This window comes from Carassius auratus, chromosome 13 (assembly GCF_003368295.1).
Source record: "Carassius auratus strain Wakin chromosome 13, ASM336829v1, whole genome shotgun sequence".
In the NCBI taxonomy this organism is placed as follows: Eukaryota; Metazoa; Chordata; class Actinopteri; order Cypriniformes; family Cyprinidae; genus Carassius; species Carassius auratus.
Window position 1 is genome coordinate 5,192,767 of NC_039255.1, and position 25,851 is coordinate 5,218,617.

At 36.6% G+C, this 25,851-nt stretch overlaps 1 pseudogene; it reads left to right on the forward strand.

Annotated features, from left to right (window-relative positions):
* The window catches only part of LOC113112414 (MAM domain-containing glycosylphosphatidylinositol anchor protein 1-like), a 149,165-nt pseudogene that overhangs the window by 66,427 nt on the left and 56,887 nt on the right, over positions 1-25,851 (forward strand).

Below are 25,851 nucleotides of genomic sequence, written 5' to 3' on the forward strand. Positions count from 1 at the left end.
ATTGCTAAATCCCAGAAAAAAAAATGTTTGTACAAAATAGTTTTGAGTTTGTACAGTCAAAGGTAGACACTGCTATTTTTTTGAACACACCCCTTTCAACTAATTGCCCAATTGCACAGCCTTAAGAGCGTGCATATCATGAATGCTGGGTCTTGTTTGTTTTCTGACAATCTACTGAACCTACTGGTAACTTGTTTGCCACGTAGCAATAAAAAATATACTAAAAACCTTGATTATTCTGGTTAGTCACATTGTACTGCTATTATTTTGAACAATACTGTATATATATATATATATATATATATATATATATATATATATATATATATATATATATATATTATGGCTGTCAAATTATTAAAATTTTTAATCAAATTAATCAGAATTTTCAGTGGATTAATCATGATTAATCACTATTTGCAATTACACCTGAATCCTAACCAATTTTTTTTTTCTGAAATGCATACCAAAAGATAAATAACAGGACACAAGTACATAATTTTCATGTATTGATTCATCAATATGTGGTTCTTTTTTTCTGAACTTCAAAAGTTTAACATTTACTTAATCAAATTTACCTGAGCACTATATCAAACCATGCCATTTAACTACAGATAGTGTAAGAGTCTTAGGTGAACCAGTGGTTAAATATAGCCACATATCTATGAAATTATGCATAGAGAAACTCGAAAGAATGAACTCAGAAACACAAACATGCGCCACCATCACATAAGCAGCACTCTGGGCACTCTTGTTTTTGGGAGGTGTTCATTTGCTCTGCCACAATACTTTAGGATCGATATTTTCACATTTTGAAGGCTTCAAGTGCCAGTAAAAGCAAGTAAAAATGCATATGCTTTTCCAAACAGCTGTAATTTTCGCTGCATTGCAGACGAGACTTTAATTTGTCACACTGCGCATGCGTGAAATGCGTTAAAAATTTTGACATAATTAACGACAAACAACTAATTAACGCCGTTAACGCGCTATTTTTGACAGCCCTAATATATATATATATATATATATATATATATATATATATATATATATATATATATATATATATATATATATATATTTATATTAGCTATTCTCACACACTCTGAATAAAAGTGTCTCTGGATGAGCCGCCGATAACATCTGTGTGAATGTCCACACGCTCTTTTCTCTCTCTCTTTTTTTTTTTTTTTACATCTGAGATGTGTTTTCCTCACGGGTGCTATGGGCATTTTCCATTCTCTGTGAAGGTTATTTTTATACAATAGACCACCAAGTCAAGACCAGCTTGACCTTTTCTCTGGCTTTTGTTAACTAAGGGGAGAAAAATAAAGAAATTCAGGCTGAATGAATCTGCACATAGACCACCAGCAGGGTGTAGTCTGGCCCCCTCACTCCATCAATCACCTCGGCCTCCGTCGCCTGTTTGTTATTTCAATAGACGTGTCCAAATACCTGGAAACTGAAAGGTTGAGGCTTGTCAGAGCTGTCCGGAGCTCTGTTTCAATCGGTCCCTGTGCAGACACGCTGGATTGACTTGTTAGAAGTCTAGACCGTGTCGCTCCCTTGACCCTGCGCTGTGGCTGGGAATCTATTTCAGGGAATCTATATGAAGTTCAACAGTATTACATCCTGAGACTGCTTGTATCTGAGACTGTATGATTGTATTGATAGAAGCCTTGTTCATTTCTGACATTTCTTTTTTTTTAAGATTGTTGGGCAGTTTTGAGATGGACATCAGACATGTTGTATCAAGCTAAATTTCAATGGATAGTTCTTGACAGAGGTTTCTATCTTGGGAATCCAAAACTTGGGTTTGGCTTGTTTTTAGGCTGTTGTTTTTCCTTCTCTGCTGCGACAGGTTTAGTCTTGAATGTCTTTTTGAGGTCCAGACTGAAGTGTGTTTGTGTCATCAGTGTAAATGACAGCTATTTATCACTTATGCTAGTTGATGACTTAGTATACAAAGTTTCACTGAATTATTCAAGAATTATTGATAACACTTTAAAATGCAGTGCATTGAAGGAAGTGTTTTATCAAAATGTACACAAATTACACACTTTGAAAAATAAAATTAAATGTGTGGTTCTAGGAAAAAAATTAATAAAACTGAAATGAAATAATAACAACTGATTTGGCTGTGTTGGACTGCACCAATAATAGATATTTTTGAAGGTGAAGTGAGAAATTTCTGTCAGTTCCTCATCTCCTATTGGACTAACAAACAGGTAGTCCCGCCCCAAACTCACACCATTGGTTAAGAGTGATGTTTTGATGGCACCACAGAGACAAATTTTCAAATGTCCTTTACTTGACTGTCATATTTGTGATAGGAAAATATATTTTTAACATTACACTGCGCTCTTTACCTTCAAGAATGTTCTTTTCTTTTGTTTTATACATTCTTAAAGAGTTTTCTATGTGATATATGTGAGAAAAACAGGGTGAGTTGAGTTTTCTGAAAATGCCTTCAGATATAATGGATATGAAATGTGTAATTCTCAAGGATTTGCCACTAAATAACACAGAGCACAGAGATGGAAAGCCAAGGAAGAACCACGCAGAAAGATTGAAATCAGCCAAGAACAGAAGCGTATTCCCTGCCTGACACTTCCTCCACCTTTGGAGCAGAGCCAGTAATTGTAAAAGAAAAGCTCCTGGAAAACTAGTAAATAAAGTGGAAGGTGCGGAAAAGAAGATATAAAGCGCTCTTAAAATGAAAGAGGGGCTTTATATCAAGATGATCCACAAATGCTTACATTGCATGTCCTGCTGGGGAGTGTGTGCAATGAAATGGCTATTTAATGAAAGGTTGAACAAACAGTTGAGCGTTGCTCCCCTGTGCCCTGTGCAGTGGGCCTGCACTCCAGGAGGCCAGGGAGCATAGGGCCCTCGTGCTGGGCACGCGCTGCTCTGCCGGGCCTCCCAGGGCCATATTGATCTCCAGAAGTTAAGATCCCACCTCCCACACAATATTTTGCGTCTCAGTCTGTTTTGGAGAGATGTATTGGAGTCATGAGATTTGTGAAGCAGTTTGTTTGAATGTTCAGTTCCTGCTGGGCTTCATGCTGAGACCGTTCAGCGCACTAAACACAACGCACAGTTAAAGTCAGCTTCAAATTCAGATTGACGTTCCTGGCCCAGTTTTTTTTGTATTATTGAGATACTATAATGTTTCATAGCAATATTAAAGTGTATATTAAATACATTAAAGTGTATATGAATATTTTAAATAATAGTAATAAATTATGGATTATTAAAACATTAATAAATTAAAATTTTATATATATATTTGTATATATTTATATATGACTTTCCAGAAGAATGTGAATGCTGTGTTTTTGAGTTTTTTGAATGGAATGATATAATACATTGTCTTAACCAATGGCATGCTGAGTTTGAGTCGGGACTAAAGTTTGTGAGCAGATGAAAGAGGCGATAGGAGTAATGCAGCAATTTCACCATCATTTACAGTAAAATCCATTAAAAGAACAGTTGACATAAAAAACCCATATCCTGTTATTAATTTAGATTTTTAAAATGATCTTCAGTTTATAGAGACTCTCAAGCACCATCAAAATACAAAGTGAAAAGGAAAAAAAAAATCAAACCAGTCTCACAAGCTCTCATGTGGCTTCAGAAGACTGCAATATGGCACGAGTCAGATGCAGTTCTCAATTTTGAGTGAACTGTTCCTTTAAACACTAAGATTTCTCTTCCTTCTTCAGCCAGTTTCGAATCAATCACAGACAATTTGCACAAACCGTTTGTAATGGAAATCCTCACTCCTACACCCAACAAATAAGTTTCTATTGTTTGCCGACTCACAGTAATGAGTGTAGATTTGGCTTTTAGTTATCAGTATCATATAGTCTAAAGCAAGGCTGATTCAGTATATAAATTAGTAACAAAATACTGTCAAATTCAAGATCACAGGGTGTTCCTTTAATGACTTGGAGGTGTTCTAAATGTAAACGATTTCTTGTCAACAACACCTAGTCAATATCTGTCAATAATCAGTAGGATTAGAGAAGTCATTCTGAATGATTAGAGGTGTTGAGTTGCCTCTGGTTACTCTGGGCATTCACTCATCATCTAATTTGAATTGCTAACTAGGTTTGTGATACACATGACATTTCTCCAGTCATATAACAGTAAGAAAAGATGGAGATGGTGAAATTCAAAGAGAGAGAGAGAGAGAGAGAGAGAGAGAGAGAGAGAGAGAGAGAGAGAGAGAGAGAGAGACGGGGCCCAAGATTGAAAGAGTGATTAAATAAGTGTCGACAGAAGGAGCTAAAAGTGTTGAGTGTGTCCAAACAGCCCCGTGTTGAGTAAACAGGTGGGCACAGGCGGGCAGACGGGTATTAGCGGCCACATGCGTACACATAGTCCAAAATTAACACTCTCAAATTGCCAGGTGCCAAATGTGAGGAAATAATCTTTGGCAAATAAAACTTTACTGTAACTGCAACTTGGTTCAAGTTAAATTGTAAGAATGATACTGAGAATGTGAGCAACATAAACATTTTTTGTGACATTTTTGACACTTTTGTGACTGGGATTTTTAACCAACCAACCAACCAACCAACCAAACAAACAAACAAAAAAAAAAGTCTAGAATTAAAACAGTTTGTACTCAGAAATTGCTAGAAATAAGAGTGTTTGTGTATTTATTTATTGTCAAATATACCCCAGTTATTTGGGGTATAGGTTTTATCTCGTGGCAGATTAAGTTTTCTTGAAATTTGTATTTTGTAATTTAAAGGGATAGTGATAGATAATGATAGACAGATAATGCTCATCTGTATTCATTGCTGTGCTCAGGCAATAAAGTTTGACAACTTTTTTAATTTAGTTTTTTTTCCGGACCACATCCAAACTAATCAAGTGGTCATAGAATTATGTGTTTTTCAAAGTGTGTAGAAAAGCTGTGTTTTTTTTTATTATATCAGATTTCAAAAGATTTAATTATTGGCATGTTGTAATGGCAAGAATTGCAATTTTCATTGCTTCTCCTGATTTGTTGAGGGGTTAGTTATAGTCCAGAAATGCAATACTTTGGCTTATGGATTTGTTCAAATCTCTGACTCCAAGTAAGAGCAAAAGTAAAATTGATTCTTTAGCAATCTTTATGCTGAAGCCAAACCACAAGCGAAATGTTGAATCCTGCTCTCAGACATCTTATATATCTGATATATATTTTAAGAGTGAACATTTTATACTGCTGCTGTTCTGGATGTTTCTGACGGTAATGGAATGTAGTTTTCATGCTTTACGAACAGTGTCATCCTGTGTCATTGCCCCGCGCTGGGCTGCTGAATAAAAGATGGATTTGTGGATATGTCGTGCGTTATGTTATTAGGTGCCTAAATATTCCCAGACAGGTTGAAAGCTCATCTGGTAAGACAAATGGTGTAGTTACCAAAATCTAGCTAGAGCGAAAAAAGAAAACTACTTCTAACAGCAGTCATTACTCTGGGAGGCCAATTAAAAAACAGCATCACTGTACAACACCATCTGTAGCCAACAGCTATGAGTTTGTATCCGTGCATGTAATCGTCCCAAGAAAATCTAGGCCAATTAACAGAACAGCCAGAGCACAAGCAATTATAGAAACTCTCTTTTTGTCTATCCAAAAGAGCAAAGTCCCTCTGTGTCTCTCCTCTGGAATTCTGATCCCGTTAGGAGGTGGCGACTCGGGAAGTGTTAGGATGGTTAGTGACCCCCTCAGCCAGCGGAGTTCATCTCTCAGAGCTTTGCCTGGGGTTTTTAATTAAAACTGCACCCTAGTTCAAAGCACTCCGAAGGTTCTTGGTGCCGAGCCAGTGGGGTTGACTAAATATCTCATTTCCTGCTGCGGGCCAGAGACGAGGAATGGCTGAGTGTAATTAGCCGATATGAAGAAGAGGAGGCTGCAGGTGTGCTGAGAGTCTGGAGGTTTGGGATCAGTACTAAGAGTTCGTCCCTGATCTGCTTTCTTATTTGGAGGGTGTTTATTAAAATCGCTTGCAACCGCTGGTCTCTGGACAGTTTAACTGGAGCTTCTTGTAGTTGTTAAATAAAAATCACAAACGAGATCTCTTTAAAATCTCATTGTTTCTCTTAAAAACCAAGAAGATTATTTGGAGAGCAAATAGACTCAAGTAATACATGCATTGAAATTTCTTACTAGCAAAGATCTCGCAAGTCAGACATTTTAATATGAAAGTCTGCATTAAATTCACACTTTTTTTATATGCACGTCATTGATCTTTTTGTGAAATGATCATATTGTCATGTTAATTTCTTTTCTTTTCTTTTTTTAACCTTAAAATTCTTAATTACAGTGCCATAACTTTTATTTTGTAATATTTTTTGATAATGTATTAACTCTCACATCTTGACTTCCACCTTTATTTTATAGCTTTTAAAATATTACATTTTTTGTAAACCTGTCTTTAAAATGTTAGTTAAGCATAGTTAAGCCCTCATTACCTTAAAAAATACCTTAAAATAATTTATTACTCAAACACAGTAACTAATTAATGTGACTTAGTATATACTTAATCACAATCATTTTGATTAATTTTATTGACTTTTGTGCTTTTTGTACTGCATTTTTTTTAAACCTTAATTTTTCAAATGACTCTATTACAATGATGAGGATCTTATGAGAAGCACCATTGGAAATAATGAGAATTACAAAGAAACTTAAAATTAAAACATTCCAGAGGCATTACAGTAATGGGAATTATCCTAAATCTGGTTAAATTTTCTTTATGCAATATATAATCTTCTTTCTTTCTTTTTTTTTGGAGTGGTGAAATATGACCTCTCCTTGACATATTTCACCCATTAAATTGTACAAGTTAAGTGTAGAGAATATTGATTTACTCATATGAAGGCTGACCTGTGACCCTCACGTGTGTGACCTCTAGAGTAACCCCTGTGGATGTCAGCTGTTGGATACTGTGGATCCTCTCAGATCTCTGCTGCCTCGGGCTTTGCTGTTATATTCACCTCATATAGGCTACATTCAGCCACAAATCCATCTGCTTAATGTGATGTTCAAATAATTAGAATGTCTTATTCGCCAGGAACTCTAGGTATTTTGAAATTGACCTGTTCACATTGGCTGAAAATGCAACATCCAACTATTTTTGAATCCTAGACAAGTCATTTGTGCTATTCCATCATTATGAACTTATAGTAAACAATCCTTATCAGATTTATTAATGCTTTCTTAATATTTTTAATGCACATGTAAAAGTCTCGGACACATTGTCGTTTGCTTATATATCTGTCCTTTCACGCATATTCATTGAGAGTGAGCTGAATTATGAAAGAGATACAGGGATGTTCCTGTGGGTAGAGAACAGTTGCATTGTGGTTCCATGCCCTCAGACCTACCAGGTGAAGAGAAAGCTCATGTTTATAAGATCACAGGTTTTATGCTCACACATTATGGAAATAATGCTGCAGTCCTATAGCAGTATGGGCACGATGGAGAAGCATGCATTACACAATAACGGAGACACACTCACTCACATAACATTCCTCGCTGACTCTGTCCATGTAGACAATGGGAGTGCATGGAGAACAGCTACTGATTTATAAGTGATCTAATCATCAAATAAAAGAGAGGAAACCTGGAAAAAGCTCTTTGCAGGCACGCAGTGCTTTCTGGGCTGTTCGTATGTGCTCATTAAATCCAAAAGTGCTGCTCACACTCATGTGATGCTCCATTTCAAGAAATATGAAGAGTGCTAAATAATTCACAAGATGCTGGGATCAAACGTCTGTCTCTGTTTGTGCTCTTCAGAACACAGAATGGTGTGTGTTGGTGTTTGTGGGTTAAGTTTGTGATTGTACGGTATCAACCTTTTGGTGAGATTCAGTATGTATATCGATATATTCATTCTAAAACAAAGTTTTATGTTGATGTTTTTTATTCTCAGAGGAACCAGAGATGTGTCCAAACAAGCATTATAACCATTAATTTAGAAATGTTTCATTTATTATTAACCAATTGTAATAATAATAATGCAATTTGAATTAGAATTTTACATCTGAGTTTTGAGTTAAAATGGATTAAGTTTGAAAAGACATGGAGTAAATTAAAATATTCACTAATTACTTATCACGGGTCATTAGTAACGCGTTATTGTAACACAGTTCCATTTGACAGTAACTAATACTGTAATGCATTACTTTTTAAATAAATTAACTCCGTTACCGTTACCATATGGCGCATTGTCCGTTACTTTTTTTTTAATAATACATTTTGACTGAAGTGCAGCCTAACCTGTTTGCAGCAGCGACGCATTGTAGGATTGGTGGATGCCAACCACTGTAAACATGAAGACGCACTGTGGGCATGTTTCTGTTTATTCAGTATGTGCGGCAGTCAAGGCGAGAGCAACACGAGTTTCTCAAAGTGGAAATGTGCTCATTATTTCACTTTAGTTGAGCATAAAGACAAAAACATTTTATGTTTATGTAATGTAAGCTGTGTCTTTCTGGTTCGAAATATATATATATATATATATATATATATATATATATATATATATATATATACACACATATATATATATATATATATATATATATATATATATATATATACCACCCTGAAATGACTTTTTGCAGGTTGGGATGTCTGCACTTCAGAGAAAACCAGTGTTGAGCTGCTGCAAGAGCTTTTGAAGCACAGCAGCTGTGGTCAAAGAGTTCTCGTGTGTTCTGAGCTGGATCGCGAATCATTTAAATCAGTTTTGGAGTTCATAGCGTTTGGCGAATCATTTGAGTCAGTTCGGGAGCTCGGAGCGGTTCGCGAATCATTTGAGTCAGTTCTGGAGTCACAGTGGGTTCGCGAATCATTTTAGTTAGTTTTGAGTTCCAGCATGAATCATTTGAGTCAGTTCGGGAGTCGGAGCGGGATCGCGAATCATTTGAGTTCGGGAGTTCGGAGCGGGATCGTGGAATCATTTGAGCCAGTTCGGGATTTCGGAGCGGAGTTCGCGAATCATTTGAGTCAGTTTGGGGACCGAGAATCATTTGAGTAAGTTCTGGAGTTCGTAGCGGGTTCGCGAATCATTTGAGTCAGTTCGGGAGTTCGGAGCGGTTCGCGAATCATTTAAATCCGTTCTGGAGTTCAAAGTGGGTTCGCGAATCATTTTAGTCAGTTCGGAGTTCGAGCATGAATCATTTAAGTCAGTTCGGGGAGTTTCGGAGCGCGAATCATTTGAATCTGTTGGTAGTTCGGAGTGGGTTCGCGAATCATTTGAGTCAGTTCGGGAGTTCGGAGCGTGAATCATTTTAATCAGTCGGGGAGCTGCGGGTTCGCGAACCATTTGAGTCATTTTGGGATCGCGAATCATTTGATTCCGTGAAAACCATTATAATTTTCACACACACACACACACACACACACACACACACACACACACACACACACACACACACACACATCACACACAGTCACACCAGTGCACAGAAATCCATGGTTCTGCTCATTGGTATATTGGTTGGGTCAGTGTGTCATTTGTGATTTCTCCTCTGGCCTGTGGTCATCAGATTAGCTTCAGACGTCTAATAAATTTGAGTGATTATTTGAAACGGTCATTGTGGTGTGTGTTAGTGCTCTCACCGGATTAATCTTGGTGGAATTGGCAGGGAATTCCCTACGGATCAGCAGATTTCCTAGTCAGTCTTTCTCTGACAGATGTGATGTTTTCATTTGAAGCTTCTTATTGAATTTACTCAGGTGTTATGCTTAAGTTTCTTCCAGAAGCTAAAATATATCCATTCATTTGTGTTCTCTGCACACCACACACACACACACACACACAACACACACACACACACACACACACACACGCATATTAGACAGATTCCTGTTCATTCAGTGGGAATCACTTGAGCAGCGAGAGGTCAGAGTTTCAGACAGGTTTACACAGTCACATAGATTTAACTTTCACCTCTCTTTCCTCCATATGTGAAACTGTTCTCTGCATGACTGTGTGTTGTAGTGTGTGCATCTTGTTTGGCACCATTGTATTATTTCCATCCTTCTGTGGAATATGCAAGGAGATGCCAGTTGTTCTTGTTCATACTGTTAAAGTTGATGGTGCTATTTAGTATCAAAGTCTAAAACAACTTAAAATGGCACTAAAAGTAGTTTAAAAACCATGCATACTGAGTTTATCAATCTGAAGAAATGTCGGTCTTATAACCATTTTAATGAAGTGCATTAGAGAGCAATTATTGCATCATTCATTCAAACAATGAGACGGTTTGTGAAATGGCTAACCATCCATTCAGATCCCATTTAAACTCTGGTGAAAACTTGTTTAATGGTGAAGATAGTGTGCTTACGTGTGGAAAAGTGGTCTTGTCTGAGACCACCAAAAGATCAAGACTCTACAATTCTGGGTTTAGAGAGCATTTACCTCTGAGATTTCTCCATTAAAAGATGACATTTTCCCAATCTAAGTCACTTCTCTTTCTTTCTGTCTGTTCTTCAGATCTGGATAAACCTGTGCTCACGGTGCACCAGACGGTGGGTGATGTACGAGGGAACTACTATCAGGAGAAAACAGTGTTTTTACGCTGTACGGTAAACTCCAACCCTCCCGCATCGCTTTATCTGGAAACGAGGAAATAAACCAATCGAACAAGAGCAAAGACAACGGCGTGGACATCTACGAGCCTCTGTACACACAGGTACAATGACTTTTTCTACCCCCGACCCTTACAACCCTTTTTGGAAGAAATTATTTTAGTAGGTTTATTAAGCTTTTGTTGTTGTTGACTGTTGCTGTTGGCTGTCTCAATAATTGGTCACTATTTTGTTCATATATAATTTCATTTCATGAACATCTCTGGGTGTCCCAAAAGCAACTTTTAGTCTATTTAAGTTAACTTTCGGAAACAATTTTGTCCCCAAACTAAGTAAAAGCCAACCACTCCCACACACAGCTGGACAATATGCAAGACTTTTCTATTGGCCTTATTTCTACTAAAACAGAAAAAAAGTTTAATTAGAGTTAATAATCATTTGAATAGCAGATAACCACAGGAGACCTGCTCAATCACAGAGAAACGTACTCAATAAATCAGCAATCCATCAGTGATGAATTCATAATCAGAGTACTTGTTATTAAAGAGTTGTTTGAATGAGGTGGGATGGATGGAGATTGATGGATTTGCCATTAATAATGAGGATTAATCATTTTCCTGATGGACTCAGTCAGAAGAATTAGAGGAATTTAAAATCCCTGAATTCATTCTCTCTTTATCATGCACACAAAGCCTATGACATTGCATATGTCCGAGGCTTTGTGTGCATGATAAAGAGAGCCCCATTTGTTCACACGAATAACATCATGAATTACTACTGACATATTTAACTTGGTCTCATTATTTGATATCTTGAACCTTGTTTAATGCAGAATGCACAATAAATTCTGGAGCATTTTTATTTTTTTCAGCCAAACTGAATGTTCCAATCCAAGCCAGTTTTATTTGAATTGGTAGTATATAATTACATTTAAATGTATTTAAATTTTGATTGGTATTAAAATTTAAATATCATAAATATGTTTTCATTTTAAAATGTTTTATGCATTTTAACCCTGTTATGCTCTGATATTTCCTGTTTCTGACATCATATTTGAAGAAATAACATCACCACAGTTGTTTTCACTTGAAGTCAGCTTCTTTATATTACAGCCTTTATAAAGGGATTTTTTTTAGTAGTAGTATTTCATAATTTGCACTTTGTGATGCCCCAGGTGGGAAAATGTGATTTCATATTTTAAATATGAATTACTCAGTAGCAGTCAAATGCTGCAAATAGAAAAAATTCTAAAAGTAAATGGCACTGTTTGCAGAAGGTGACCAAAAAACATTATTTTGTTATTATGTGTTAATGCATGTTTTGACTGACAGGAAAATACATTTTTTGCGTGATGTATTTTTACCATGGGAATGTGTGTGTGTGTGTTTGCAGGGTGAGACAAAGGTGCTGAAACTGAAAAACCTCCGTCCACAGGACTTTGCTAATTACACCTGTCAGGTGTCCGTCCGGAACGTTTGTGATATTTCAGACAGCTCTGTCACCTTTCGCCTTACCAACACCACCAGTGAGTTCCCACATTCACTCGCTTTCAACTCTTTATACAGTAGCTGTATTGAGTTTTGCACAAGAGTTTTGTGAACCTTTTTTTGAAGTCCTGCTTTAATTTTATTTTGCTCATTTCAAAAATCTTTTGTCCTTCAGTCCTTTTTATTATTATTTTTGTTCCTTTTCCCTTGGTTATGTGTTGACCTGTCAGGTTTAACTCACCTTTCTTTGATTACATCTTCACTTTTAATCTCATGTTCTTTCGTTTCTGTGTTCTCTCGTTCACTGTCTGTCAGCGCTGAATAACACGTGTCTTTGATCATGACGGTCTCTACACCAGTACACTGGTTTGTGTCTCAGGTCTCTCTGAAGGCAGACGTCACTATCATTGTGTTGTCCTGTACCGAAATTCCTCCAAGAAATCTTAAAAAAAATTAGAAATCATGTCAAATTTTTCTTGTTAGAATAACACAAATTGAGCTGTGGTGCACATACTGTGTGGGGGGATGTGAGTTCACAACTTATCTTGATCCCATTCCCTCTCTTCTCCATGTCATTTTCCTGTCTTCTATATCTCTTTGAATTAAAAAGAGCTTACAGGGGCTGCATTTATTTTGCACAGCTGTATTTTCAGCATCATTGCTCCAGTCTTCAGTGTCACATGATCCCTCAGAAAACATTCTGATAATCTGATTTGCTGAAAATGTATTTTTATTATAAACGTACAGTTTTTTTTTTTTCGTGGAAACTGTGATAAAAAATTTTTTTCAGGACTCTTTAATAAAAAAGATCAGAATTTATTTCAAATAGATTTTTTTGTTTATGTTATAAATGTCTCCTCTGTCATTTTTGATCAGCCTAATGCATCTTTGGTGAAAAAAAAATCCTTCTGAACAGTAGTAGTAAATCTTTGTGATGAATTTCCCGTGTGACAACTAGCCCCAGTCTCTTTATATATGCTTATTCACCTGCTTTCAAATGGTTTCTTAGGATGAGTAACTTCAGGGGGCTTATGAAAGCTTGTTCCTTGTAAACTAACGTTTTCTTCATCGTCAAAATAAATAGTTTGCGTAATCCATAATGAATCAATTTCATTGCAAAAGCAAAAATATGCCTGCAACTGGCAAATGAAAGATAAATTTTTGCAAAAACTGACTACAATACCCAGAGAAACCCTTTATGAATTAGTCATGTAAAAAAACATGTTTGTTCGTGTTCAAATTAGCAGCATTAAGAATTCATGCTCGAGAAACAAGTTCAAAGCTTGACGAGAAAATCTAAAAGTAGCCCAAAAGTTCCTCCCTCTCTGTGTGTGTTTGTCTTTATTTCCCTCGTTTCTCCTTCTCTTTCTCTTGTGATGAGTTTGAAAGGCTGTTGATTCTCTTCTTTCTGCTCTCTCCACTACAAAGGCAGCTGTGAAATAGTCAATAGAGATGAGTGACAATATCAGAAGTCTGTACCTCACACACACACACACACATACACACACACACATGCTCCGCGACGCCCCATCGGCGTCCTGCCCTGTGGAGAAACAACACACTGCTGCAAATTGGAATTTGTTTTCCGCGTGGCAGGAGCGCGGCTCGCGTACATGCAGCTCATCACAGAAAGAACAAAATACTGATTTGTTTTTCTGTTGATTTTCATTTTCTTTCCTCTGAACTGACGAGCAGGAAGGGGGCGAGATGAAATTGGAGGGAGCATGAGAAACACGTGTCAGATGCTGCGCTGAAGTTTGAGAAGTTCATCTCTTTAGAGGGTAGAGTGAAGGAGACTGCGTCTGTGCAAAGGATTCAATGCACTGTTTTCAATTACGGGTCGATCAAGACGTGTAACTCCAAAACTAGCTGGTCAGCGTCCGCTTGTGTGAAGGTCAGAGCTCAGATCAGAGAGAAAGACCTGCTTTGTTCACTATGGGGGATTGATCTATAAAAGCAATTTTTAACCATTTAGGGTCTAAACCATATCTAAACCATCATGGCTGATTATCTGTTTTCATAATTTTCTCTGCTTCTCCTCTTATACACTAGTATTCAAAAGTTTGGGGTCATTAAGAAATTAAGACTTTTATTCAATAAGGAGACATTGCATTGATCAAAAGTGACAATAAAGACATTTTTAATGTTACAAAAGGTTTCTAATTCAAATAAATGCTGTTCTTTTGAACTTTCTATTCATCAAAGAAAAAATCCACGTTTCCACAAATAATTATATTAATCAGCACTAGTGTTTTCAACACTGATAACAATAAGAAATGTTATTTGAGCATCAAATCAGCTTATTAAAATGATTTCTGAAAGAATCATGTGACACTAAAGACTGGAGTAATGATGCTGAAAAATTCAGCTTTGCTTCACAGGAATAAATGTAACTTTTAAACATATTATAATAGAAAACAGTTTAAATTGCATTACTTCACAATATTACTGTTTTTACTGTATTGTTATTCTCAAATAAATGCAGCCTCAGAGAGCATAAGAAACTTTCAAAACATCTTCAAAAACATTGAAAAATCAAACTGATCTCAAGCTTTTGAACGGTAGTGTATGTCACTTTGGTATTCATTTAGAACAATATTAATTTACGGTAACATGGTTGATAAAAGTTACCTAGGAAAGACATACATTTATATTCTATTGTAATGAAAGATGTATTAAGAAATGTTAAGTCAAAAAAGCAATAACACGTGCAAAATGCATTTTATTTATATTTTTCCTTTTTGATTTAATATTTCATGTATCAGAATCTTAAAGATGATTGTCAGATGAATCAGAATATTTTTGGATGTAGCAAGTGAAATTGACGTCTAGCTGTTGTTTTGAAGGTTTCTGCATTCTTAAACCAGTTTTGTATAAAAATATCTCAAGATATAGTGTATAATTTAATCAGATGTCCAAAATCACTGATATTTCTTCCAGTTCATTCATCACACTGGAAATCAAAGGTCAAATCAAGCACATTGCATTGTGGGATACACTATACCATGCACTTTCCTCTGTTGTATACAGTACTCCACATTTTAGCAAACTTAGTAGGCCATCAGAAAGTTTCCAAACAAAGTTTGCTTACTATATAGTGCAAGTACAAGTTTGTGATTCCATATTATGATTAATTAATATTTCATCCCTATGCATGTATAGCAAATCTCAGCCTTGAAAAGATACAGGCACCATTTGTATAGATCGTTCAAGAGGAAACGACTGATGTAACTCAATCCCATGCATCTCACTCATGCTCAAATGAAGCTTTAATTGGATAATTGTATGGCTGGGATTGAGAGAGCTGTAGACAATCTGGAAGAGAGAGAGAGATTGTTATTATTCAGAGAAAAGAGTGAACCTGTTGGAAGATTTCTCTCTTTCAAACAGTTTTTTCCCCTCTTTTAATGTTTTCATATTTTCCACTTGGCCGAATCCCACTGCAGTAGGATATGATGAGCTGTCAGTTTAAATGCTTTAGGAGCCTCAAAGAAAAGGAGCAGAAGGAATTAGGAGAGGGTCTACATAGACAGCATTTCCTGACAGCAAGTCTTGTTCACACTGATCAATAGAAGCTAGTAAAAATAAAACGTCATTCTGTTTTTGACAGGGAATTCATTTTTTTTATTTTTTTATAATTATTATATAAGAGTAAAACCGCTCACAGTAATACTAACTTTGTCTTGCTGATATTTGACACTAGTATCTTCCCATTGACAGAAACTGTCATTCACTGAGGCTCATGTCATCTCACAAAATGTCAGTTTTGACATTATTTTCATGATAATTAATCACATTTCCAACATAATGAAAAACAGAAAGGGAAAACCTTTTCATTTAAAATAATTAGCGTATATATAGTTAATATAATTTGCATTCATGATTTATGATTTTTTATTTATTGATTTATTATTACATATATATCAAATTATTATATATATACTAAACTTCTTGTTAGTAATTGTAATATTATAATTTGCTTATGAAGCCATCCATTCCAAATAATGAAAACACACACACACACACACACACACAATCAAATGAGAAGTACATCTGCATTTAGTCTTACAGTATGTGCTTGTGTTTTGTTCACCTTTGCCTGTGATTGGTTGAGGGCTGGAGAGATTATTTTCTCTGCTATCTTTATGCCATGGATGCCCAGGATTAGATTTTCCTCAGGTGGTTCACACACACACACAGAGAGACAGAACAGGTGGCGTCCGGTAGATTGATTTTTGTATCGCAGTCCTGATGCTGTATTGGAGTTCATTCGACCTGTTAAAGACGCTACACTAAATCGTCCTCCCTCACGGCTGTCATGCTCTGAGTTTCACTGTATGAACACATGTGTGTATCGAGCGCTGCTTACCAATGTATTGACACTACATGGATTCGACGAGATGTGACAGATGGTTGATGAAGGAAAATCTTTACTTGTTCTCTGAATGTCAGCCATAAATCTCAGCTTTATATCACATCAACTCTATATATCATTACATAGTTACTCATGTTGAACATTTAATGAAAACATCATTTTATACTCCAAATAATCATGTGTTTGGCGTATAATCCAACTCCATTTCTAGGAGTGTAATCCAGGGAACTAAATACTTTGTAAATGAAATATGATGTATTTCGTGTCTTTAGATTTTTAAAAAAAAATGTTTTATTTGGAATGGATTCAAAAGCAAACGATCAGATTATTCATCCTAAATTAATGATATGTCTGACTTCACAATATATAACAACTGATTTACAGTAATGCTGATTAGTTCAACTATGTCTGAAGACAAACAAAAAAAGCTATAATCATGCTTTTTGCACCTCTGAAGGGCACTGGGATGCTACTTGGAGGGTAAAAAAAAAACAATAAATAAATAAATATGCTGATGGCATCAAAAGTTTTAGTTGCATCTTAAATTATTATTATTATTATTATTTGCTATATAATGAAAATATAGTATGCCAGTCAATTCTTTATGCAAGGTATAACAAACTGTAATGATTTGATGCAATTTAACAAGATTCGGTCATAAATAATATATATTTATTTAATTTTTTTTTTTTTAAGATATTTATTTAATTATTTTATTTTTTTTTGTTCAAAAACAACCCCATTTGAATGTGAATCCTCATCATCTTTGACCATTTTTAGGCCGTTAATTCAAATGGCCTCCTCTCAGTTAATTATAGTTTGCACACACTCTGTTTGCTGACTGGTTCTCCTATTAGTTTATTTTAGAGTGTGTTTTCTCTGCTTTTGAAATCTCTTTAGGTTCTCTTTGTTCAAATCTAGAGGGTTTGAACACAAATGGTTTGTTTGTAGCTCAGATTACGGGGGTGGATTTCTGGCGTCGGATATATGTAAATGAATGCAGTGTGGGTTAATGTGTAATGCTGAACATGTGCTTTTGCTTTAGGGGTCATCGTCTGGCTGTTAGGATGAGTCTAATAAAGGGTTGGTTAAGCGTTGGTTAGCTGTGTTAATGTATCTCTGTCTCAGCCTCTTTGAGCCATTAGCTGCCAGTAATTGCCCAAGCCAGGTCCCTACGGCAATAGAGACGGCGGATGTCCGATCTCTAGATACTTGTTGCTCTGGTGATTCGATCTCTTTTACACACACACATTGTATGAACATTAAACACCTGGAATGACCGACTGCATTTGACGGGACATGCTTTAAACTACAGAGCATACTGCATCCCATAATGCAATGCACTCGACATCTATTAAGTTGAATGAACCTGATGAAATATTGGGATTCTTACACTAGTAGTTTGTCTAGTTTTCTATGTAAAATATATAAACATACTTTAAACAAGATGAATTTACTTGAGAAGCAACACTGCGTGAGATATTAAAGCTTGTTTGCAGGCGATATATCTTTATCGGTATAATATTTGTGTTTTGTCTTAATGCACTGGAAGATTTCTTTACCTCATTTGAGGGTACATATGTTAAAACAAGCAAAAATAAATAAATAAAAGCCTAGGAAACAATGCTTAATATCTTATGCAATGTTGCATCTAAAGTAAGTTTGTCTTGTTTGAATGATTTTTAGATATTGTATAAAAATAAAACAAGTCAAATAATATGAATAACACATTTACAATTTTTTTTTTTTTTTTACACTTGATTGGATCATTTTGAGCAAACATTAATAAATGTTGTGATGATGGTACAAGTTTAGACATTTTTATTGCTGCATTTTCCATATTATTATTATTATTATTATTATTATTGTAATTTTATAAAGTAGGAGGAAGTATACAATGTATTCTTTCCAGTATTTAGTCTGTAGTTAGTATCCATTATGAACATACTCTCTAACCGTGTTACAGTTGTGGTGCTCATGTGGATGATGTGGGTTTGAGTCCTGTTACTGTATGTTCTCGTCTCCTTTCCTTTCTCTGCTCAATCTTTTTCTCTTCCCTCTAAAATGATGCTGTGTAGCAGTGGGTTTGACCCTGTGAGAAACAATGACCCCTGCCCTGTTATGACACATAGCTCTCTTCTATATGCATATGCACAACTGTGAATTTCTAGCAAAGCAGATTTGAAAGCATACCGTAAGCATAGCAGAGAGCGGGTGAGGAAAGATGTGTCTGATATTGATCAGTCTGTGTCTCGCTACACTCACCTGCCGTCCCTTACCACACAGAGCTAATACACCGTCAGGTGGAATGAGGATGAATGGGCTGCATGTGTGTGATGTACACACTCATTTCCCCTTGGGAGAGGACATTTGCCTGTTAAAGGGACAGCTCCCACAGATTAGATTTCTGTCATCTTTTTTTTTCTCTCCAGTTTTTTGTTCCATTCTACATTTGCATAGATGTTGACAGTCCCAAGTGACCATTCCTACAAGAGTCCATAAAGGACAAAAACACCCGCAAAATAAACCATAACTGTTGTCTACATGACATATTTGTAAGCCAAATTAATACTTTGCTGAACTGATTTAGCTTAAACTTTAATTTAATTAGTAAATGAATAGTAGAATAGTAAATGAATACAAAGGAGAAACTCTTAATGATGCATGTTTTCACAAACAAAATCATGACATTTTCTGACTTTGCTAAAATGGCAAACCAAACACACACACACACACATGCACGCACGCACGCACATACTGTGTGTATATATATATATATATATATATATATATATCGGTAGGCTTATTGGCACGCAGTTACGGTTTATTTAACAGCACTAATTGAGACAGGCATAGTTAAATCAGAGAGGATGAATTGCTTTAATTATGTTACTGTTGTGTCTAACATTGCTGAGTACTAATTACTTTTCATCTGTTGTCACGGCAGCACTGCTCCGATAGCCTCATTCATTTGCTGTGTTTTTTTCATAACATCTTTTCTTTTTCTTTTTTACGTGGTGGAGCCATCAGTGATTGACAGGTGTGATTGGCGCATGCGACACTGAGTGGATGAACAATCCTGAAAGTGACATCCTTCGGGAGCGGCGTTTTGCCATGTTTGTTCCGCCGAAATCCTTTAATAGAATCTCTCTAGGATAAACTCAGGGACTGATATATGAAAACCACAGGTGCTGATTCACAGGTTCATGCTGTCTGCTTGGTTTTCTGAGTCGTGCCTTTGAAATAATCAGTACTTATTACTTCTGGATGGAAAATCCAATAAAGAGCATATAGTGATTTTATCAGTCTGTCTGGAAGAAAGTTGTGTTTACCCAATTGATACAATAAGCTAAAGGAAAGTTTGACAGGTAAGCAGCGTCAAAGCAAAAGTTTTTTTATTGAAGCACTAAGTAGAAGATAACTAGATATTCCTTGAGCACAGCAATATGCTTTGTTCAGAGTTATATCTGTGAAATAATCTGTACTTCTTTCTTTTGGACAGATATAGATTTTAATCAAAATATTTGACACATTTTCAGCCTTCTCTGCCGCTGTGCCATTATTTCATATTATTTATTTATTTTTTATGTCGCTCTATTATTGTAGTTTATGGCTGGAAACCCACTGCTTCTTTTTAAAACCAATCATTTAAAAGCAGCTGGAGGATGATGTGTGAAATTTAATTATTCATCAGATTTCTATATAATTAATCAGTCTAAATTAAATTGTTAAGAGGTAGAATCATGTTCTGATGAAGGAAAAACTTTGTCAGAAGATAATAGGAAAACTGAATTTAATATGAAAGTTCAGAAACCACTTAGTAAAATAGCTGTGACTTATTAAACAAATCTCAACAATTTTTTTGTTGTTTGTTGCTCAAATAATGCAACAACCCAGGAAATAGCATTGGCATCTGTGATTAAAGTCTTAGCAGTTGCAGCTCTTTCATGGGCGTTGGCTTTGTGAAGCTCTCTGTGGTGGGTTTTTGTGGAAACAGGCTCTTCAAGGTCAATACTGAAGTTTGCTGTCAATTTGCAGCAGTTGTTTGGACACAATTCCTCTTAGTGTTTGACCGTCACTATCGTTCAATTTCAGTTTTCGCATATATTTTTCCTTTGCTTCTGAGGTCTTGCCATGTTCTGTGTACGCAGTCACAATCGTACAGACTGTTGATCTTAAAGCACTAAACACTTGGGCTGTTAAAGGAGCTATGTGGAGGTTTTTACTCAAAAAAATCTTTAAGATAGAGTTTTCATTTGTACATGTATGAGCCAACCATGATGTAAAAAAAAGAATGACACCTCGATTGTCCACCACGGTTGCCTCTATCAGCCTGTAGGCTCAATTGTGTGTGGAGGAGTCGGGCCCGAATTGGCGCGAAAATTCACAAAATGTGACGTAATGCACATTCTCGTCTACTTGGGCTTACAACCTTACGGCACGCCAGCTTTTATAGTGAGCAGCGACAATAGTGTTTTCAGATGGACTCTGTGGATGGAAAGAAGCGACCAGCCACCGGCAGCACAATTCAGACACCCACAGACACTCCTCGTAAGTAAAAAAAATAGAAATAAAAATGTATCTAGTGTGGCAAGAAGAGAGAGCGACCGGCGTCAGTGGTTTCTGCGACAACCCTTGTTGATGTGGTCGTGCTCGTACGAGCGTGCGCACTGAGAACGAGCATGAGACTGGCTGCAGTTCCTCTAACGGTTAGAAGTTTCAGAACCTACGCAATGCTTCTTTAAAGGGATAGTTCACTCAAAAATGAAAACTCACAGGTGACGGAGAACATTGGTAACCAAAAAGGTAGACATTGAATTCCACAGTGTTTTTTTATTTTTATTTTTTTCAAACTATGAAAGTCAGTGGCTACCTTCAGCTCTGTGGTTATCAACATTCTTCAGAAAGTTTTGGAACAGCTTGAAGGTCAGTAAATTAAGGCAGAATTTTAAATTTTTTTAGGGTGAACTATACCTTTAAGACATTTGTACTAAACAGGCTTCCATGACTTGCCCTTTTTGGAAGTCTGACAAGTCACCCATTTCTCAGAGCACTTGTACTAAACACTGCTGAACACAACTTTATACTACACTGAAAGATAAACTAGAGAAATATAGGCAAATAAAAGATAAATAAAAGATTATCACAATGTTTGTTATTGCACAGAAGCATTTTGTTCACAAATGATATTAACCCCTGGGTGTGCACATTATTTTGTCCAATCCTGTATATGCATGAACAATGCTTTTCAGTAGATTTATTTATAATCAGCACATCAGCTCTTTCCACCATTTCGGTTTTCCACTGATCTTGTGCATTTACCTCAAAACCCTGTTTGGAAACAAAACAAGACACATTTCACATTCTATCTTATCCTAAGTTAAATTCTGACCCTACATTTCTTTTACCGGATTCCTCTACCCATTACTCTCTCTAATGTGTTTGTGGAGCACAGAAGTGCAGCAGTTTGTAAAAGCGGCATAAGCTCTGTAAAACACATCAGTCCCATTATCGAGAGACAACCGTGGACTGAAGCTGTGCCGTCCCCCTCGTACCGTTCTTGGGAGTTGAAGCAGTATATTCTTTCCTCCTCAAACCCTTTCTTTCTCGATCTCTGTTTCAGTCCCTGTGATCTCTCTGTTATTTGTAGAACAAATAAGATTGTTGTATGTGCTGTAGCTGAGAGCTTGTAGAGCTGTTGGCAGTACAGAAACCCAGATCCCCTCCAGTCTGGTGCTGGAGTCCATCGGGATCAACTGAGATTTCAGCAGATGTAAGTCTATATATATATATATATATATATCCTCTCTAAAGGGTTAGCCTATTTTAATCTCTGGTTGAATGAGAGAATAGTTGGGGAGATATACTGTAAGTCAAAACACTTTTCGATGACCCAGACTGAACTATGAAAAGTCATTTTCTTTGAATATTAATCTTTTTTTATTTTTAACATTTTTATTTTATTTTATCATGATTTAAAGTAAAAAAAAAAAAAAAAAAAAAAAAAAATCTAAATATCTTTAAAACATGTTCAATTTCCGTGAAGTTTGATTTTTGGTTTAAATGTATTAAAAATTGTTTTCTATGAAAACAAAACTCTGTATTGTGCACAGCTTGGCTTCTAAATCATCTTTAAGGATGTTTTGATATTTTTACTGGACGATAAGCTAAAATGTTGATTATTATGACTTGAATGATGATTGTCATTATGTTTGAAATCACATTTTTAATCACTTCTGATGCTCTTTTATAAACGATTAGGGGCGGTTCACATATCGCGTCTTTTGCGCGCGCAAGTTCGTTATTCCCAATTTAGGCGCGCGGTATGAGCGCTCATAATGGAAGCGGCGCGGTCGCGGCGCGGTCGCGACGCGCACGCGGTGCGACGCGCCCGTTTTTTCCAGGCGCGTCCACACCGCATCGAGTTAAAAACATCTCAACTTTTCAGAAAGCCGCAAGCGCACCGCGGGTCATGTGACAAGAACTAACCAGCTTCATCCTTTTCCATAACAATGTTGAAAACTCAGCTAAGATGAAGGAACAGCTGTTCTTAGCTGTATATGGATTTCCATTTTGAAATAAATTTAGTAGCAGTGCTACTGCGAGCGATTTTTAGTGCTGTATTCTTTTATCCTTTGCTGAAATGTCCGCGCATTAGAGCACGTCATGGTTGTTAGCAAAGGCAGACGCCTCAGGAGCTCTTCTGCCCAAGCGCTTTGGAAAGAAGGAAAAAAGCGGCGCGCCTAGCGTTTTCCATGCGTTTTTAGGCGCGATATGTGAACGGCCCCTTATTCAACTTTTTGGATTAGTTTTATTTGGCCTCATAGACGTTGAATGAGATTATTTGGCATTATATGTGAGGTGTTTTACAAGTCTATTCAGAGCTCAGATATTGCCAAACACAATTAATTTGTAGGTAGATTAAAAGCACATTGGCAAGTTTTCTGCTTTCTAATTACAGTCATTTTTAACTAATGAGTTTATAATGCAGTCTGGTCTTGTTCAGGTACAGTATGACGGTCCTAGACTGCAGAAATAATGAACACAGATGGAAGTGATGCCATTTAGACAGACTGTTGTGTGCTGTGAGACATGAAAGAGGGGTCGATGTTGGGTATGCAAGTTCCAATCTCCATTTCATTTCTGTAGTTTCCTGTTTCTTCCAACATGATTACATAAAAGCAGACTGAGAAATTCAAATCTCATGAGGACTGATGTGTTTGTGTCAGTGTCTCTTTGCAGCCATCTGTGTATAGCATAGTAAATATTTAGTTTCTCTGTAAAGAGAAATGAGAGACAGCTTTTATTTCCATAAATATATTTGCTTTAATGTTAAAGGTTTTCAGATATATATATATATATATATATATATATATATATATATATATATATATATATATATATATATATATATATATGCGATTAATTGTATATATCATTGCTTGGCAACGATAATTTTTTAGCGATTAATCGAATGGTTGTCTGTGATTAATCGCAATTGATCACATTGTTATGCACAAAACTAATTGTGCATTCAAGAGTAGTGTATTGTGCACTTTTTCATTTAAAAGTACTGCTGTACGAACAAAAATGCAATAACGTTTGGTTTACAAACACTTGAAACAAATAAGGTGCTTTTTTACAGCAGTATTCTTTACATGGTAGCCTATTAAAATATTTCTAGTAAAACTTAACTTATAACATTAATGTAATTAAATATAAAACAAGCTGTTTGTGACTGCCAGGATTAGTTTTTATAGAAAATATTTTATGGTTTGTTATAGAAAAACAAGTTCTGCTCTGAGTCTAGAGCCTCAATCATAACAGGCATCTTCCGAGTAGAGACCTGCAAGACCTGCAAGTTTTTTTCCTCTAAAAACTGTCAGAGGAAGCAGCGAAGAGGTGATTTCTCTTGAAAGGTTATTATTGATCAATGGTAGGATTGACCCTCTTGTCAGAACACTTTTAGCTTTGAAGGATTCACACGTTGAAGCAAGACCAACTGCTCTTCTCTTGTTCTGGTCTAATCTGTAAATGCAAGACTCACTCATCTAGACATACTGTAAACAGGAAACCTACCAGCTTTAAATGATGCACACTTTTGTACACTGTTTTTCATTCGCAGCTCCCCCTGCTCTAAAGCTGTCTGTGAATGAGACGTACATGGTGGACCCAGGCCAAGACGTCATGCTGTCATGTGAGGTAACATCAGGGTTTCCCACACCTACGGTCACCTGGTCACGGTACCCTGGGTCCCTCCCTCAGCGCTCTGTGATCCGAGGGGGGTCCCTCAATCTCCGGTCCGTCACTCCCTCTGATGCCGGCGTCTACAACTGCACAGCCGTCAACAATGTGGGAAACCCTGCGAGGAGAACTGTCAACCTCGTTGTGAGAAGTAAGTGTGCTCGTTTTTACTCATGTACTGACATTTGAGTTTGAAGGTAAGGAAACAGAATTCAAATGCATTGGAAATTCATGTCACTTTAACTAGAATAAGTTTATAAATAGATGGATAGATAGATTGAATCATCTCTGGTCTTTATTTCAGCAGTTCTGTTGGGTGGCACAGAAATCACTTCACCTTTAATGGCTGAAATATTAGTTACATCTCAAGCCATCAGATTCAATTTAAGTTTACATATTCCTCAGACCGCTTGATTGACATGCATTGAATGAGATATGACTTTCTGTCTGTCCCGCGCTTAGCAAAATTATTGCAGAGCCAGATTTCTTCATATGTATGCGTGGGAGTGTGTGTTTATGTGGCATGAGCGTGAGTTAGCGGTTGAACTGTAATTAGCTCTCTTGGCAGTGTGTGATCATGTTAAACTCCTCAAGCCGAGAGGGTGATTCAGGAACGGCTGCCATAACGCCTGCCGTTCATCAGGGCCTGGAGCTATTCTTAGCTTCTTAATCATTTTTATTTGCTCCAATTAATTTGAGAGGAATTGAGGTAATTAGCAGTAGAAGCGTCTTATTTCAGAATGCGCGGGGTGCACGGTGGATCCATCTCTGTTGATGGTAATGAGCTCGCTTTGTGTCAAACGTGCACACAGGTGCCACGGACGCCTGAGCGCAGCCAGTCATCCAGGTAAAGCAGCCGTCTGTTGAAATGCAGGGTGATATGGATCTTCTAAGCTTCTTCAGCTGTGTTTGTGATACTGCCTTCAAGCTCCTTGTTTTCATCTTAAAAAGCAGTTCATGAGTGAGGCATTTTTTTTTATCATGTAAATGTAACTTTTTTTCCCCACATGAATGCATTCAGCGTTTGTAGTAAAGCAGACCGACCCCTGAGATGGTTTCATGAGAAATTAAATCAGTTCAGTTCACTCCTGTACAGACTGCATTCAGTCTTTGTCTTGCTGATCCTCTGAGTCTTAGATGTGCTG